At 38.0% G+C, this 15,258-nt stretch overlaps 2 protein-coding genes across 2 annotated transcripts in view; one reads left to right on the top strand and one right to left on the bottom strand.

Moving 5' to 3' along the window:
- The window catches only part of LOC134802856 (serine protease filzig), a 46,923-nt gene that overhangs the window by 20,251 nt on the left and 11,414 nt on the right, over positions 1–15,258 (bottom strand). The window lies entirely within an intron of this gene.
- LOC134802742 (probable chitinase 2) overlaps positions 12,703–15,258 on the top strand; it is a 317,146-nt gene continuing 314,590 nt past the window's right edge. Inside the window, exon 1 of the mRNA XM_063775419.1 lies at positions 12,703–12,713. The gene's annotated coding sequence lies outside the window, so the exon portion shown is untranslated. The remainder of the gene's footprint in view (positions 12,714–15,258) is intronic.

Here is a 15,258-nt window from a genome sequence, read left to right as displayed (position 1 = left end):
TGCTCGTTTAAAGGTAAAAAATATCCGTTATATTTTCGAAAGAAATGTTAAATCATTTTCCTCTTACGCCCAGTGCCTACCTAAATGTTTGGCCGACATCGACATCAGGTAACGGCCAGAAACCAAAAGTGACTTTCACCAGTGACATCATTGCTTTTGTACACTATTATGGCGGCAACCGTCATTTTACCTATACTTCTTAGTGTTTTGTTTCGCTCTCTTGTTTCCCATAAAGTTTTAAGTCATAATGAATGAATGAATGAATGAATAATATTTATTTCAGGACTAGTCCCATATTATGTTAGTAACAAGTTTATACTACTTAAATTTAGTGTTAGTGCAAAACAACATAAATAAAATTTAACAAAAAAAAAAAACTTATAACCTACCTACGTGGAGCGCGATACATGGAGCTGTGTCCATCTCCGCATCAGCGCGGTAATGAGTTGTTTGTCCGCATTTTCGTTAGTTATAATTTGGTTTTTTTGAAACGTGTAACTTTTTCAGGATTGCCACAAAACAAACCTGATGTAACCTAACTTATCTATACTAAAACTATGAAAACTATGAAAATCCTGAAAATTTAACGGTTTCAGAATTAGGACTAATGATAATATCGGCGCAATTCGGGAAATGAATTAGAGATTCACTAGATATGAAATAGTAAAGATGTGTGACGTCCCACGGGTAAAGGTACCTTATGGCGGTTGGCGATGGCGCTTACGCTATTGCGGCGCTATGCGACGTAGGCGCCAGCCGCTATAAGGTATGTTTTGCCGTGGAATATCACATATCTTTACTACTTCATATCCAGTGAATCTCTAATTCATTTCCCGAATCGCGCCGTAAGACAAACAATAGGTACATTGTGAATTGTGACCTACAACTTTATGTCAAACAAAGGGAAAGGGACCCCGTTTTCTTCAAGCGATTATAACGCTAATTGCTTGAAGCTTATATACAGGGTGGAACATTTCTAGTGACTGAGCTGAAAGGATAGTGTTATCTAAGTGCTCTACAATCGAGTTATTATAATCGTAAAGCTAGAAAAAAAGTAAACAAAATCATTAAAAGATAAGATAAAAAGATAAAAAAATAGTTTATTCAAGTAGGCATATTACAATGCGCTTATAAACGTCAAATAAACCTTTACCGGCTCCAACCGTACACCTCTGGCCGCCTAATGTTTTTATATCAGTGACAACCCTACAAAGTTATTTATATTTTAAATTGACACAATAAGATCTACTTGCTAGAGTTGAAACATACAGATTTTTGAACTAATATTTAACAAACTGTATCTCAACAACGGTTAGAAATATTAACGTGATTATTAAGTGAAAAATAAAGTACGTAGCCTAAACAATTCCCCGTTTGCATAAAAGTCCCTCGTTCTGTTCCACCCTTCGAGCAACACCGGCTTCCGACACATCGGAAGGGAGGGGCCCAAGCGATATCTCACCGTACAAATCTTTCTGCCATTTTTCGCGGGGGGAAAGGTGCACACAGTCGCACTTCTCACACACTTACATACAAAATCCAATCTGTAATGACGACACAAATACATAGAAAATGACACACGTCAAAGACAAATCTTGCAAACCTCGATCTCTTTTTGTGTACGGACGAGTGACAAGTGTCACAACACGCACACTAACACATTTTCGTTGAAGTATATTATTGTATTCTGAGAGATGAGAAGTCGGATTTGTCGCTCGACCGATCCGCAATTTGTACTGAGCGAGCAAAATCGATAAATCCAACAATTACATGAGACTAAAATATAATAATTGTGTTTGAATGTAATTAAACGTATGATATGTATAAAAAAAAGTACATGTGAAATGTAACACTTTCTTTTTGTAAATTTGATGTCCCCGACCTCTTTTTATAACAAAAAACCGAGCAAACAGGCATTTTTGTGAAGCAGTGTTCACGCGCGCGTCTGGACTCGGTCTAGTGAAAAATCCAAGTGCAACTAGTTTTATTACCCGCGCTAGATTAGATTGACGCGCTAATCTTGTACCTCGGCAGAGGGGAAATAGTGCGAATGCCGCCTCCCTTCCGTGTTGCTCGAAGGTTCCACCCGATATATGCTAGAATAAACTGAATATTGAGGTGGTTTTCAGAACTATATTATAACCTTAGACAATATTGTTTTCTTTAATTACGTAGTAACGTGAGGTGGACAGGAGTATTCGAATTGTAGTTATTTGATCTGTTTCCAATATGATACTGACTGTCAGTGATAAGTGTCATTTCTTCCACCAATACCGTCACTTTTGACACTGATTAATCAGTATCATATCTGTAACAGATCGAATAACTAAAACTGGAACAGGCCTGTTAGTGTTTTGTGTTTCTTCGGTCTTGGGTGAGACTTGAACTCCAAGGCAGTAATTTTTTCCACTTTATTCCTAGGGTCCTAAACGTTCAGAACACAAAACCGGCTTCTTTTCAGTGAACTTTATAAAAGTTAACGATTTGATTTCTCTGATTTTAACCACACAATAAAAATGATAACTACGAGCCTTTAAAGTGCGTTTATTTTACAATGTCTACAGGAAATAGCAATACCGTAACTCATACTAAAAAAGTTATTGACCCGACAAGGAAAACTGCAGTTTGATATAAAAATCCAATAAAATCGATATAGATATTCGCCGATGGCACGCTCGCCGCGTTTGCCGGACGCGAGAATCAGACCGTGCGAGAAACGCATACCGCTACGGAGAGATCCATTATGTGATGTTATTACACCTGTTAGGAAGCAAGAATATCCACAATTCAACACACACATACAAACAAAAACACAACAACAACAAATGTTGTGATTCAAATGTCATAAGTTGTGCAGGCGCACTGAGAAAAAACAACATTAAAATGAATTGAAATTACATTAACGTTTAATGCTTTAAAAAGTTGCATATGAGCCTATCAAACAAAGCAGTAAACGTACATTTGTTTATATTATATACAGCAGTTAATCTTAATAAAATCACGTCAATGTGTGCTCGATAGATCATATTTTTTCAGTGTGGGCTAATGAATTCTGCAATATTTACGTAAAATTACAAACGCATACCGCTACGGAGAGATCCATTATGTGATGTTATGACACCTGTTAAGAAGCAAGCATATCCACAATTCAACACACACACACACACACAAACAAAAGAATGTTGAGGAAGAATATCCACACAAACAAACACAACAACAACAAATGTTGTGATTTAAAAGTCAAAAGTTGTGCAGGAGGGCAAATGAATTCTGCGAATTCAAACGCTACGGAGAGATCCATTATGTGATATTATTACACCTGTTAGCTTCCAGACTATCCACAATTCAACACACACACAAACAAAACAATCTTGAGAAAGAATATCCAGAAAAACAAACACAACAACAAATGTTGTGATTTAAAAGTCAAAAGTTGTGTAGTGGGCTAATGAATTCTGTGAATTCAAGTAAAATTACAAACGCATACCGCTTCGGAAAATCCATTATGTGATGTTATTACACCTGTTGAAGAAGTAAGACACACACACACCAACAACATGTGCTTTTGATTTTAAATATTCTTATTCGTCGAGATAAAAGTGATAAAAAAAGAGTTACACACGATTTCGCTGTCACATGTTTTTCGATGTTAGAAAAACTCGCGCAGCTAGATTTTGATGTCAACTTTAGTCTTTTTTCAAGCTCACGGCGCCATTGCCTTCCTTTAAACGTAATAATTTTACGCGATTAAGTGCCTTTTTGTAAATAATAATCATCTTGTCTACGCCCCCAGTTTAATTAATACCGGCCAGACAGATAACCTTCATTACCCGACTACGGCAACGCAAAAGGAGGGTTATTTTATAATCGATTGTACAAAAAGTAGGATCTTCAAAGTAGGTATGTCACACAGTAGGTGAGAAGAGAAGACAATTGATCATTGTTGTTGGTAAAAACTCAGGAAATCGTTTCACACCAACCTAGATGAAATGTGGAACGAACATATACCTAGACATCAATATTAGTTCTAGTTAATATACTACGGCGCGATTCGGGAAATGAATTAGTGATTAACTAGATACGATATAGTAAAGATATGTGACGTCCCATGGTAAATGAATGAATGAATGAAAACATTTATTTTCAGGCAACTATTGGCCCATAGATAAATACCTTAAAACTAGCATACATTATTATTACAAAATACGCCGCTTACGCTATTATTAACGCCGTTCCAATATGATTGCGGCGCTATGCGACGTAAGCGCCAGCCGCCATAAGGTACCTTTTGCCGTGGAACGTCACATATCTTTACTATTTTATATCTAGTGAATCTCTAATTCATTTCCCGAATCGAGCCGTTAGTAACGAATGTGTAAAATAAGGTTGAACTATGACACCTCAGCAGAATATGAAGCGGAATAAAGTTAACATTGTGTCTACTCCAGTTACACCTTTAAGTGGAGGCTAATGCAAATTCGTAGTTTTTATATACTTTTATCATTGACATATAGCTAAAGACGGGCAAGTTTTTGAGTTTCCAAAACGTCCCGCTTGGCGCGCTGTTCACAATCCCATACAAAATGAGACTTAACGCAAACGCGTACGTCCGTCACACTATTATCGAATTATATTTACACTAGGGGTTCCAGGCTGCGTATACGCACATACATTCCGGACCTATTCTGCGTATACATTTTGGTACGGTCACAGAATAAATAATAGTACTGTCGTACAGAAAGGAAACTTCCTACGAAACCGAATTTTGACAGCGGTTCAGGGTCGAATCATACTGTCCGTTTCTAATATATGGCACTTTCCCTTTCGGCTATTTAGGGTTATCAAAATTCAAGCCATTATCTTATCTGTGGTCGTGCACGTAAAGGGACGTCAAGTTGTGTCAACCCTAATAATTGCTCGGAGCAATGCTGAGCCGAGCGGAGTCGACTTTGGCCGAAGTCAGGAGTTTCGCACCCCTGGTACGGTGCATAAAAGTGAACGAAATACAAAACGATAAATCACATGACATAACAAATGGAAAGCGATCGAAATGATATCCGCCAATCCACTCTTACGCAAGCTTAATAAGTTTTTAAAGCTTTTATTTAACGTTTACGTCATAATAAACTTTTACTTACATTTACTGTAAACCTGAAATTGCTCCGAGAGACAGATATATTTGTTTTAAGTCATTCAATTTAATAAAATACAAGTCCATTCATAGTTCGTGATCAGCAACGCATGCTTCGTCAAGTGCTTACAAAAACAAATCACACAATAATATGTATAATTTACACACTATTCTTATAGTTCTATTCTTTTATGAGTCAATGATTGTAACAATGCTAGGTTATGAATATTTGTGACGTCCCACGGTAAAAGGTACCTTATTGTGGTTGGCGCTTACGCTATTATTAACGCCGTTCCAATATTATTGCGGCGCTATGCGACGTAAGCGCCAGCCGCCATAAGGTACCTTTTGCCGTGGATCGTCACATTTACGAGTTGTATATCACTTTATTGTTTAGACTGATTGATGATTTCAATAAGTACGGTAAGGCAGTGGATGATATTTTTTGAGTGCTGGTTTACGTAGCTGTTTAAATTTGCTCTAAAATTTACCATTAAACTTTTTTATTATTATTATCATTGGGAGCCTATAATGTCCCACTGCTGGGCAAAGGCCTCCCCCCACTTTTTCCACTCTTCCCGATCCTGTGCAGTCCCTGGCCATTCCCTTAAACTTGGTCAACATAATATTGGCCGATGTGCCCTCAATTTCTACCTGCACTTAACAACCGTCTCTTTTTGGCCCAGTGGTTGGGTGGTAGAGAACCCCTTATAGCATTAAGTCCGCCATTTGTACTTATAATTGTATGTGTAATAAAGTTTAAATAAATAAATAAATACCTATAATAATTACGTTCAATTATACATAGTCTCAGAAAACACGGCATAAGGCATAGATAATAATTTTGACCTATCAGTTGATTCTTTCAGCATGGGCTGGTTGAAAAAAGTTTACTAGATCGCTCGACTGTAAAAATTGTAACCAATAGATACCAAGTGCATATTGAAGTTTTTAACTTTTCGTATGTGTGGAGAGTGGTTGTCTAATCGTGAGTCAAACCTATAAGTCTGTTTCTTTAGGTATTTAAAAAACCGGGCAAGTGCGAGTCGGACTCGCGCACGAAGGGTTCCGTACCGTAATGCAAAAAACGGCAAAAAAAAACGGTCACCCATCCAAGTACTGACCCCGCCCGACGTTGCTTAACTTCGGTCAAAAATCACGTTTGTTGTATGGGAGCCCCACTTAAATTTGTTGTTATAGCGGCAACAGAAATACATCATCTGTGAAATGGCCTGGTGACAGACGGACGGACGGACGGACGGAAGCGGAGTCTTAGTAATAGGGTCCCGTTTTACCCTTTGGGTACGGAACCCTAAAAAGAGTAAACAAAATCTACCCTCAAATGGCTTCTTAAGCCAGTTGAGGGTAGATGAAAACATTACATGATCAAATAATGTAGGTTAAAGTCAGGTCGTTCAGTGACAGATTCAGGTGGTCTTGTATTTGGTTGGTTAACCAATAAATGTTATAACTACCCGAAAATTTACAAATTATTTGTTTACTTTTATTTAAGCAGGTACCTAAAGATACATCAAAGTATAGGCCATGCCTTATAGAGCAGAAAAAAATCGCTAAAAAATTCATGCAGCTGACCGGATTATTCGGTTAGGATTCTTATCAAACACAGACGAAAGATTAATTGCCCTAAATCTGGAAAGAAATGACATACTTTCTAAATACATTGCATATTTTTCTAAGCAATGACTTAGCGATATTACAGGCGTCTCTCGGCCTACGCTTCGTTAACCAAACTTTTACCTGCAATTGTAATACAAGTCTTATCTTATTTAATTAACAAACACACACAAAATTTCTCTCTCCGCACAACTTTCGTTTTTAGACCAATGCTCTGGTACACACGAAATCATGTCAATGTCAGGTGTTTGACGGGTAGTTGAACATGGGTACAGGTTAATTGTGAGATTGTTCTGACTGTCGTCGGTTTGGGTGACATATGTATGGACCATATGACTATTGTCTAACAAAGGTGGTGGTCGATTTGGATGGCTATTAAATAAATAAATAACTAAATATTTGAGAACAATCTTATACAGATCAACTAAGCCATGGTATAATAATATACTCCGCCTGGTACTCCATTCCCGTCTTTTCTAGGTCACCTAACTGACACGGGCCTACGTCATCATGCGACAGCGCTATATGATAATATGCGATAGCGCTATATATAGCGGCCATGTTGTTGTGACGTAGGCCCGTGTCACTCTGGGAATGGAAGACCATGTTTTATTAGACTATGAACTAAGCAAAGCTTGTACAATGGGTACTAGGCGACGATCTTAGAGCATTTAGAAACCGGAGTCGTTTAAGAGCTTACCCCTCTGCCAAAAACCTTGCACAATTGTACAAACTTTTGTATGGACTGACGTTTATCTGACATGGCTATTTGTACGTTACTTACAAATCATGTACAAATAGCCATACATTTGACGTGCCCCTACCCCGCAAAAATCGGCAGACTATTTTGTACAGAAAATGACAGCCAAGGCGTCTCCAGTTACTAAATGCTCTAAGGCGACGATATATATACTAATATAGAGAAATACATAGGTACTTATAAATACATTATAACATCCCAATCTCAGGAACAAATATTAGTGATGAACACACAAATAAATGCCCTTACCGGGATTCAATCCCGTGACCCACTGACTTATAGACAGGGTCGCCACCTAAGGCCTCCCGCTCAATTTATCAGTTTTGGTTCTATAAAGAATAAAAAAACTATAAAAGTATGTTGGTAATAATTGCTAATAAATCACCACACTCTTTAAATAAATAAATAATACAATTAATAAATGTTTAATTTAATAGGTACTACTAATTGACATCAAAATTTATATTAACAACCATCATACATCATAAAATAACCATGTTTCGGCCATTCAAGTCAAATAATTAAAACTAGAACACAATATACATCTATACATTTATTAGTAATTAATATACAAAACTGGCCATAAATCCAATAGACCATCATCATTTGAAACCGCAGATTGCTTGTATTACGCTAACGGACGATAGCCAAATTTAAAACAATGCGGTCAATTTCCATAGACAAAAACCTCTATGGAATACTAAATAGTAAATGTACTGGCAGAAATAGTACATTGTGTATTAAGGGCGGGAAATAAGAAATTACGAACGAGTGTCAATTTTAAGCCCGACGCGAAGCGAGGGCTTAAAATGTTCACGAGTTCGGAATTTCTTTACCGCCCGTGGCACACACAATGTTTTTCATCACACTTGTAAGGAAAAAAAGGAGAATTAATAAAAACAAACTTCTGTATAAAACACTTTTCCGCCCTAGGGCGAAAATTTCAATTTCCCGCCCGCAAGCCCTACGTGTAAATAAGTGTTTTTCATCACACTTGCTCGGAAAAGATTTTTTCCGCCCTAGGGCGAAAAATTCAATTTCCCGCCCGCAAGCCCTACGTGTAAATACATCTTTTCCGAGCAAGTGTGATGAAAATAATGTTGTTATACATTGCGGTTTTAAAACGATTTTTGTAGATCACACAAAATTTATACCTGGGAAATAATACGTAATTAAAACTTGCACGCTAGAAAGAAGAAATAGTACATTAACTACGATACATCTTACACATATCAACCTAGCCCCAAACTAAGCAAAGCTTGTATAGTTGAATCATCGAGAGCGTGGAATTGCATATGTAGTAGTATTGCTTGTTTACAGGCATTCTATATTTGAATTTTCTATTTTCTTGTACTATCAGCATACAACCACTACAAATGCAATTCCATCTTCTCGATAATTCAACTATACTATGGGTGCTAGGCGATGATATACATACTTATATAGATAATTACATACTTATATACATAGAAAACACCCATGACTCAGGAACAAATATTTGTGTTCATCACACAAATAAATGTCCTTACCGGGATTCGAACCCAGGACCGTCGGCTTCGCAGGCAGGGTCACTACCCACTAGGCCAGACCGGACGTCAATGAATGATAACAAGGAAACAGATCGAATAACTGACGGCCCGATTCGAAGTTTAAGATAGGTCAAATATTACGTCTAAAAAATACGATATGGATTAGATATGTCAGTGTCAAAAGTGACGTTTCTTCAAATAAAAAAGGCACTTTTGACAGTCATATGACGACCAGTCTGATCTAGTGGGTAGTGACCCTGCCTGCAAAGCCGATGGTCCTGGGTTCGAATCCCGGTAAGGGCATTTATTTGTGTGATGAACACAAATATTTGTTCATGAGTCATGGGTGTTTTCTATGTATATAAGTATGTATATCGTCGCCTAGTACCCATAGTACAAGCTGTGCTTAGTTTGGGGCTAGGTTGATCTGTGTAAGATGTCCCCCTAATATTTATTAATTATTTATTATATCTAATCCATATCCTATCTAGATGTAATATTTGACGTATCTTAAAGTTCGAATCGGGCAGTAATACTCGAATTGGCCTTTTACTCTAGCTCGAGCCGTCACAAGGTCAACATACACCAGCCCATTCACGTGCGCCGACGCAGCCAATGGGAAGCCACTCGGTAGAAAGTAAAGGCAGGTCGTTGAGAGTGAAAATGGTGCTAGAAATGGCCGCAGGTGTAATTTGTGGAACAATGGAAGTTGAAATGAAACGTATTAAACTCGAGTTGACATCGAGCATTAAGGTCAGATGTGTGTGATATTGCTGTTTTTCCGTTCCGTCCCCGAAGGGTAAAAACTGGACCCTATTACTAAGATTCCACTATCCGTCTGTCCGTCCGTCTGTCTGTCACCATCACCAGGCTGTATCTCATGTCATGAACCGTGATAGACAGTTGAAATTTTCACAGATGATGTATTTCTGTTGCCACTATAACAACAAATACTAAAAACAAAACAAAATAAATATTTACTGTGGCTCCCATACAGCAAACGTGATTTTTTGCCGTTTTATTCGTAATGGTACGCAACCCTTCGTGCGCGAGTCGGACTCGCACTTGGCTGGTCTTTTTTTTTGCTATGTAGGTACGTAAGGTACGGAGTGTAAGCAAAACTATTATATGTAATCCACGTACTTAACGGTCAACTTTGTCGGGTGCTGACTGGGGGCATAACTTACATAAGAAAAGGAGGCAAACAACCAGACGGATCGTCCGATGGTGAGCTATTTATTACCGTCACCAATGGCAACAACAAGTGCATTGCCGGCCTATGATAATTTATTCTTTTCGTGTCATAAGTTATACATAATTATGTTAAGTAGGTAAGTACTATTTTTTTTAAAGCGGTAAAATAATAGGCTTTTCATTTCAATAAAGGGACACGTTTACCCTTTTTCTAATGCTAACATAAACAAAGTAAGTATGTATATATTTTAGCTAATATTATAAATAATGTAAATACAGGTAAATATATAGTATTTTGTATCCTATTAGTTGTTTATACTTATATTATACCTATCATTGAATATGATTTTGTACACTAGAGTACAAAAGAGGTAAAAGGTAAGTAGAATAGATTTTTATACAGATTGTACAATATTTATACCTAATGGAATAAATAATATTAAAACCCTATCGATCATATAGAAAATTGCTGCCTATACTTGCGTATGACCGCTATACCACAAGACCGTAACGTTATGACTTACGACCGTTGTCTGGAAGAAATTGCGTGTTTACAAGCAATAAGTTATGCATTTCTAACTTAGATTTGCATGTTATTTATTATGAAATATATTTATTACGCAATATGTTATCGTACAGTTTATATTTTCGAAGAGAAACATAGAAATGTTTATTTCCGTGTGGACTGTTGTCATCAGATATATATATACGAGCAGCGAAGGCGCTCAGAAATATCTGAACACACTTTTTAATGTCTTGATAGTCTTGATACTCGTAATAGAGGCGTGTTCTAATATTTGTGGGCACCTTGAATGTTCTATTTTATTTCTATTTGGTAAATAAGAGTGATAAATATTTTTGAAAATAGGTTAGCTAAGCATGAACAATGATAACATTTTCCTTAACTTTAAAGTAGTGTCCGACCGAAACATGTTTTTTTGCCGAAACCGAAACCGAAACCGAATGTTCGGCTTTGGCTCTAGTTTCGGCCGAAACCGAAACCGAAACCGAACCTTTTGTAGACTTGTTAAAATCGTTAAAAAAATGTCATAAAACTGCTTTTACACACATATTATGGGGCTGTCAACTCAACACCCAATGTCCTTGAAATTGATGTTGCTTAAGCAGTTTTTTAAGAAAATTACTAGAGTTAGACCAAGATAATTCTGCAACGATTTTGATAACAGACGGAGTGCAAGTGTTATTTTAAACGTTGAAACTTCTATGAAATTATGACGTATAAATATCATTTGCACTAGTTGTACTGCGTATGCTATCAAAATAATTGCAGAATTTTCTTAGTCTAACTCTATTCATTCACCAGTCAAGCTAACATGTAAATACAGGGTCAAGCAAAAACGCGAGCGCAGCGAGCGCGAAATTTTTTGTTGAAATATAGCAAGGCCGGGTACCGATCTTCACCTGGGCCTAAAAGTCCGAAGTGCCCTAGTGAGGCGAACTTTCATGCGAAGTCAAAGCCGTGCTTCAGGCTTCAGGATAAGTAGTTGAGCACAGACTCCAACCAATGTCCATTGTATTAAAAAGCGAGATATTTCCTTGGGCGCTGGTGGCCTAGCGGTAAGAGCGTGCGACTTTCAATCCGAAGGTCGCAGGTATAAGCCCCGGCTCGTACCAATGAGTTTTCCGGAACTTATAGGTATACGAAATATCATTTGATATTTACTATTTGCTTTTCGGTGAAGGAAAAACATCGTGAGGAAGCCGGACTAGTCCCGATAAGGCCTAGTTTACTCTCTGGGTTCGAAGGTTAGTCTGACTGATGGCAGTCGCTTCCGTAAAAACTAATGACTACGCCAATTCTTGGGATTAGTTGTCAATTGGACCCCAAGCCCCCATGAGCCGCGGCAAAATTTCCGGGATTACGCGAGGAAGATGATGAGTTTTCTTATTATTCCTTTGCCCAGGCCCAGTAACATGCGACAGTGCTATCTCATTTACTCCGATACAATTAGACAGTATGCGCGTTATAGGTATTAACAGCCTCTTAAGACTGCGTCTAGTGGCGCCCTCATAAGTGGAATTGTGTTTTGATAATAAACCAATTAATTTCTGTACCTATACATGTATCAGTATATGTAGGTAGGTACATATTAATATTGTTGTCCTACTTATTCCCCAACTTTTGGTCTTTGTCACATAGTTTAGTTTCATAGTACTAAGTACCATTTCGTAAGTTTCGGCCCGGCCGAAAGGTTCGGCCGTTTTTTGGCCGAAACCGAAACTACAGCCGAAACATGATTTTTTGGCCGAAACTGGCCGAAACCGAAACCGAAACCGAACCTTCGGTCGGACACTACTTTAAAGGTCTAGTTTATTGCACTAAATATCGATTCATCACGATTGTTTTTGAAAAATAAAAGATAATTTTTAATAAAATATGTAAATCGTGGTCATGATCTCACAATAAAAATATTCTCTAATATTTTATTTTTTATTTATTTTGTTGTTTTAAGAGGTTAATGAATGTTGTTAATTAAATTTAAAACAATAAAAAAAAATGATATACACGAGTAATATATCTATTTAAAATCACAAAGTTTTGCGGTGGGAGGGTGGGAACATTAATTGCATTGCATGTAAAAAATACCCAAGAGAGTATAACGGGTAAGCACTGATTGACTAGTACCAACTAGTACGTTATATTTTCGTGGATAACAAAGTTGTATTAGGGTTTTAATTGATATGGATTTCCGCAAAGTAACGCCTGATAGTATTTATTATTCACAAAGTTTGTTAAGATTTATATTGAATTAATCCTGAAATATTTAAATTAGGTTCCACCATTTTGTAGAGTCGAACATCGAAGTTCACAAAAAACGGGTATCTTTCTCTATTACTCCAATTAATTCGTAATTACAGTGATATAGAAAGATGCCCGCAATTTGCGAACTTCGGTGTTCGCGGTACTTCCTAAATGGGCCCACTGATTAACAGTCCGCCGGACGGTATCGGACTGTCAGTTGTTCGGAACTGTCAAAATTTTGTTCTAACTGACAGGCCGATACCGTCCGGCGGACTGTTAATCAGTGGGCCCCTTAACAGAGGGTCAAATAAATCACATCATGACTCGAAATTCGAGCGAGCTGAGGTCACGGTGGCACTTTCCCGGCATGTAGGTCGCCGCTCCTTGCGGAACAGGTATTTTTGGCCCGGAGCAGGTATTTTGGCTGAGAAACGTGGTGTTGCTGCTTAAATAGTGGTTCACTTGATGTCTTTGGACTCGATGACTTTAGCGTTTTGTCATTATAAAACTCCATCATAATTACTAATATCTCGGAAACCGAGCTTCGCTCGGAAAACATATGAAAGCTCAAAAATGCTCGTTTTCCCAGAGATAAGACCTAGCTAGATCGTTTTATCGCCCCCGAAAACGCCCATATAGCAAATTTAATCGAAATAGTTAGAACCGTATCCGAGATCCCCGATTCCCCGAAATATATAAATATACAATAATTGCTCGTTTAAAGGTATTAGATTAGATTCTTAATGATATCAAATATCAAATATCAACATTTATTCAGCAAATAGGTCACAAGGGCACTTTTACACGTCAACATTGAATTTACATACAAGCAAAAATAATAACAATACCTACGTTAACAATTTTATAAAATACAACTAACAATTCAAACTAACGTATTACAATTACTTAGAGATGTATATGGTCTCTTAATGTCGAATTACATAAAAAATACAGATACAAAACACAAAAGAAAAATCTATAATATTTAGAGGTGTTTTAGGTATACTTATACTTTTTTTTTTTTTTATTATTTACATACAATATATATACAGTGGTACTACTAAACGAAATTAATAACTAGCTTAAATCTAAAATAGGCCCTTGAGGCATTGTACCAAGGATGCTGGCGGCATTTCCTCGCTGTATCGCAATGCTGATACGTTGTGCGAGGTAGCCGCCAGCTCTTCGGTCACCAGTTACGTCAACCAGACGCTTCGCGATTTCTGCGAACAACTTATGCGCGCTGGGACCCCATGGACCTAGAGTTTCAACACCAAATGGTACAAAATGGTACTCTCTACCGAGGCTCTTATATTTGTTACGTTTTAGAATTTCGGCGCTTTCCGCCGCTCCGCCCGCTTTTACAGTAGTCCGTTGGAGGTGGGACGGTGCCAGTGTGTCTACGCAGGTAGCATCCCACACCAACATCCGTCCCAAGCTCCAAGGAACTAAGGACACTCCATCGGGCCTCTTGCCATCATCTCTGATAATGCCAGTCGGCTCAAGAAGAGCAGGCACATTGATGGTGGCAAGAGACCGACGGACTATGTCATTAAGCGACGCATGTCTCGAAAAACGGCCTGCACTTTTTTGACAAGATAATCCGTGGTGTCCCAGTCGGTCCACGTCCGTGCCACAAGAGCATATGTGTGGCGTACACACCGAAACCCCGAGTCGCAAACCAGTCGCCAGTCTAAGGGAGGCCGGATCCAAGAAAGTACCAGTATTGGGCGAAGGATGGGCATGTAGCCAGTAACCGGCTTCCCGTACTTAGGTATAATTATTCCATACAAATATTACTAAATAGGGCATAACACAAGTCTCCGTTTTTACAAGTTGATATGTATTTAATTAAACGAAAGAAAAAACGGCAGCTACAAATAAAATCATAAACATTAGTTATACAGATATACAGTGTAACAAATACCGTTAATTTTGAGTTATGGAGGTTTTAGGCTCTGAACGGAAGGAAATGGCATTTTATTTTGTGTTAACGATTATCTCGTCTTATCGAGGTTAGAGTTAGCGAGGTTCCACTGTAATAATCTTTTGGTTGTAGGGGGGTGGGACCATCCAGTCTTTTATCGAAAGAAGTTTGCATTCAGAATTACCGAAGAGGTCAATAAACCCACCCTATACCCATATGGCCCCGGGTCACTGACCTGAGATGCAGTTACGTTGAAGTATAAATATTCATACTGACCACATTATGTGGTCGGTTGGCTCGTGGCATGCAAGGAAACAA

The sequence above is a fragment of the Cydia splendana genome, chromosome 25 (genome assembly GCF_910591565.1).
Source record: "Cydia splendana chromosome 25, ilCydSple1.2, whole genome shotgun sequence".
NCBI classification, from domain to species: Eukaryota; Metazoa; Arthropoda; class Insecta; order Lepidoptera; family Tortricidae; genus Cydia; species Cydia splendana.
This window is presented reverse-complemented; position numbering and strand designations above follow the sequence as displayed.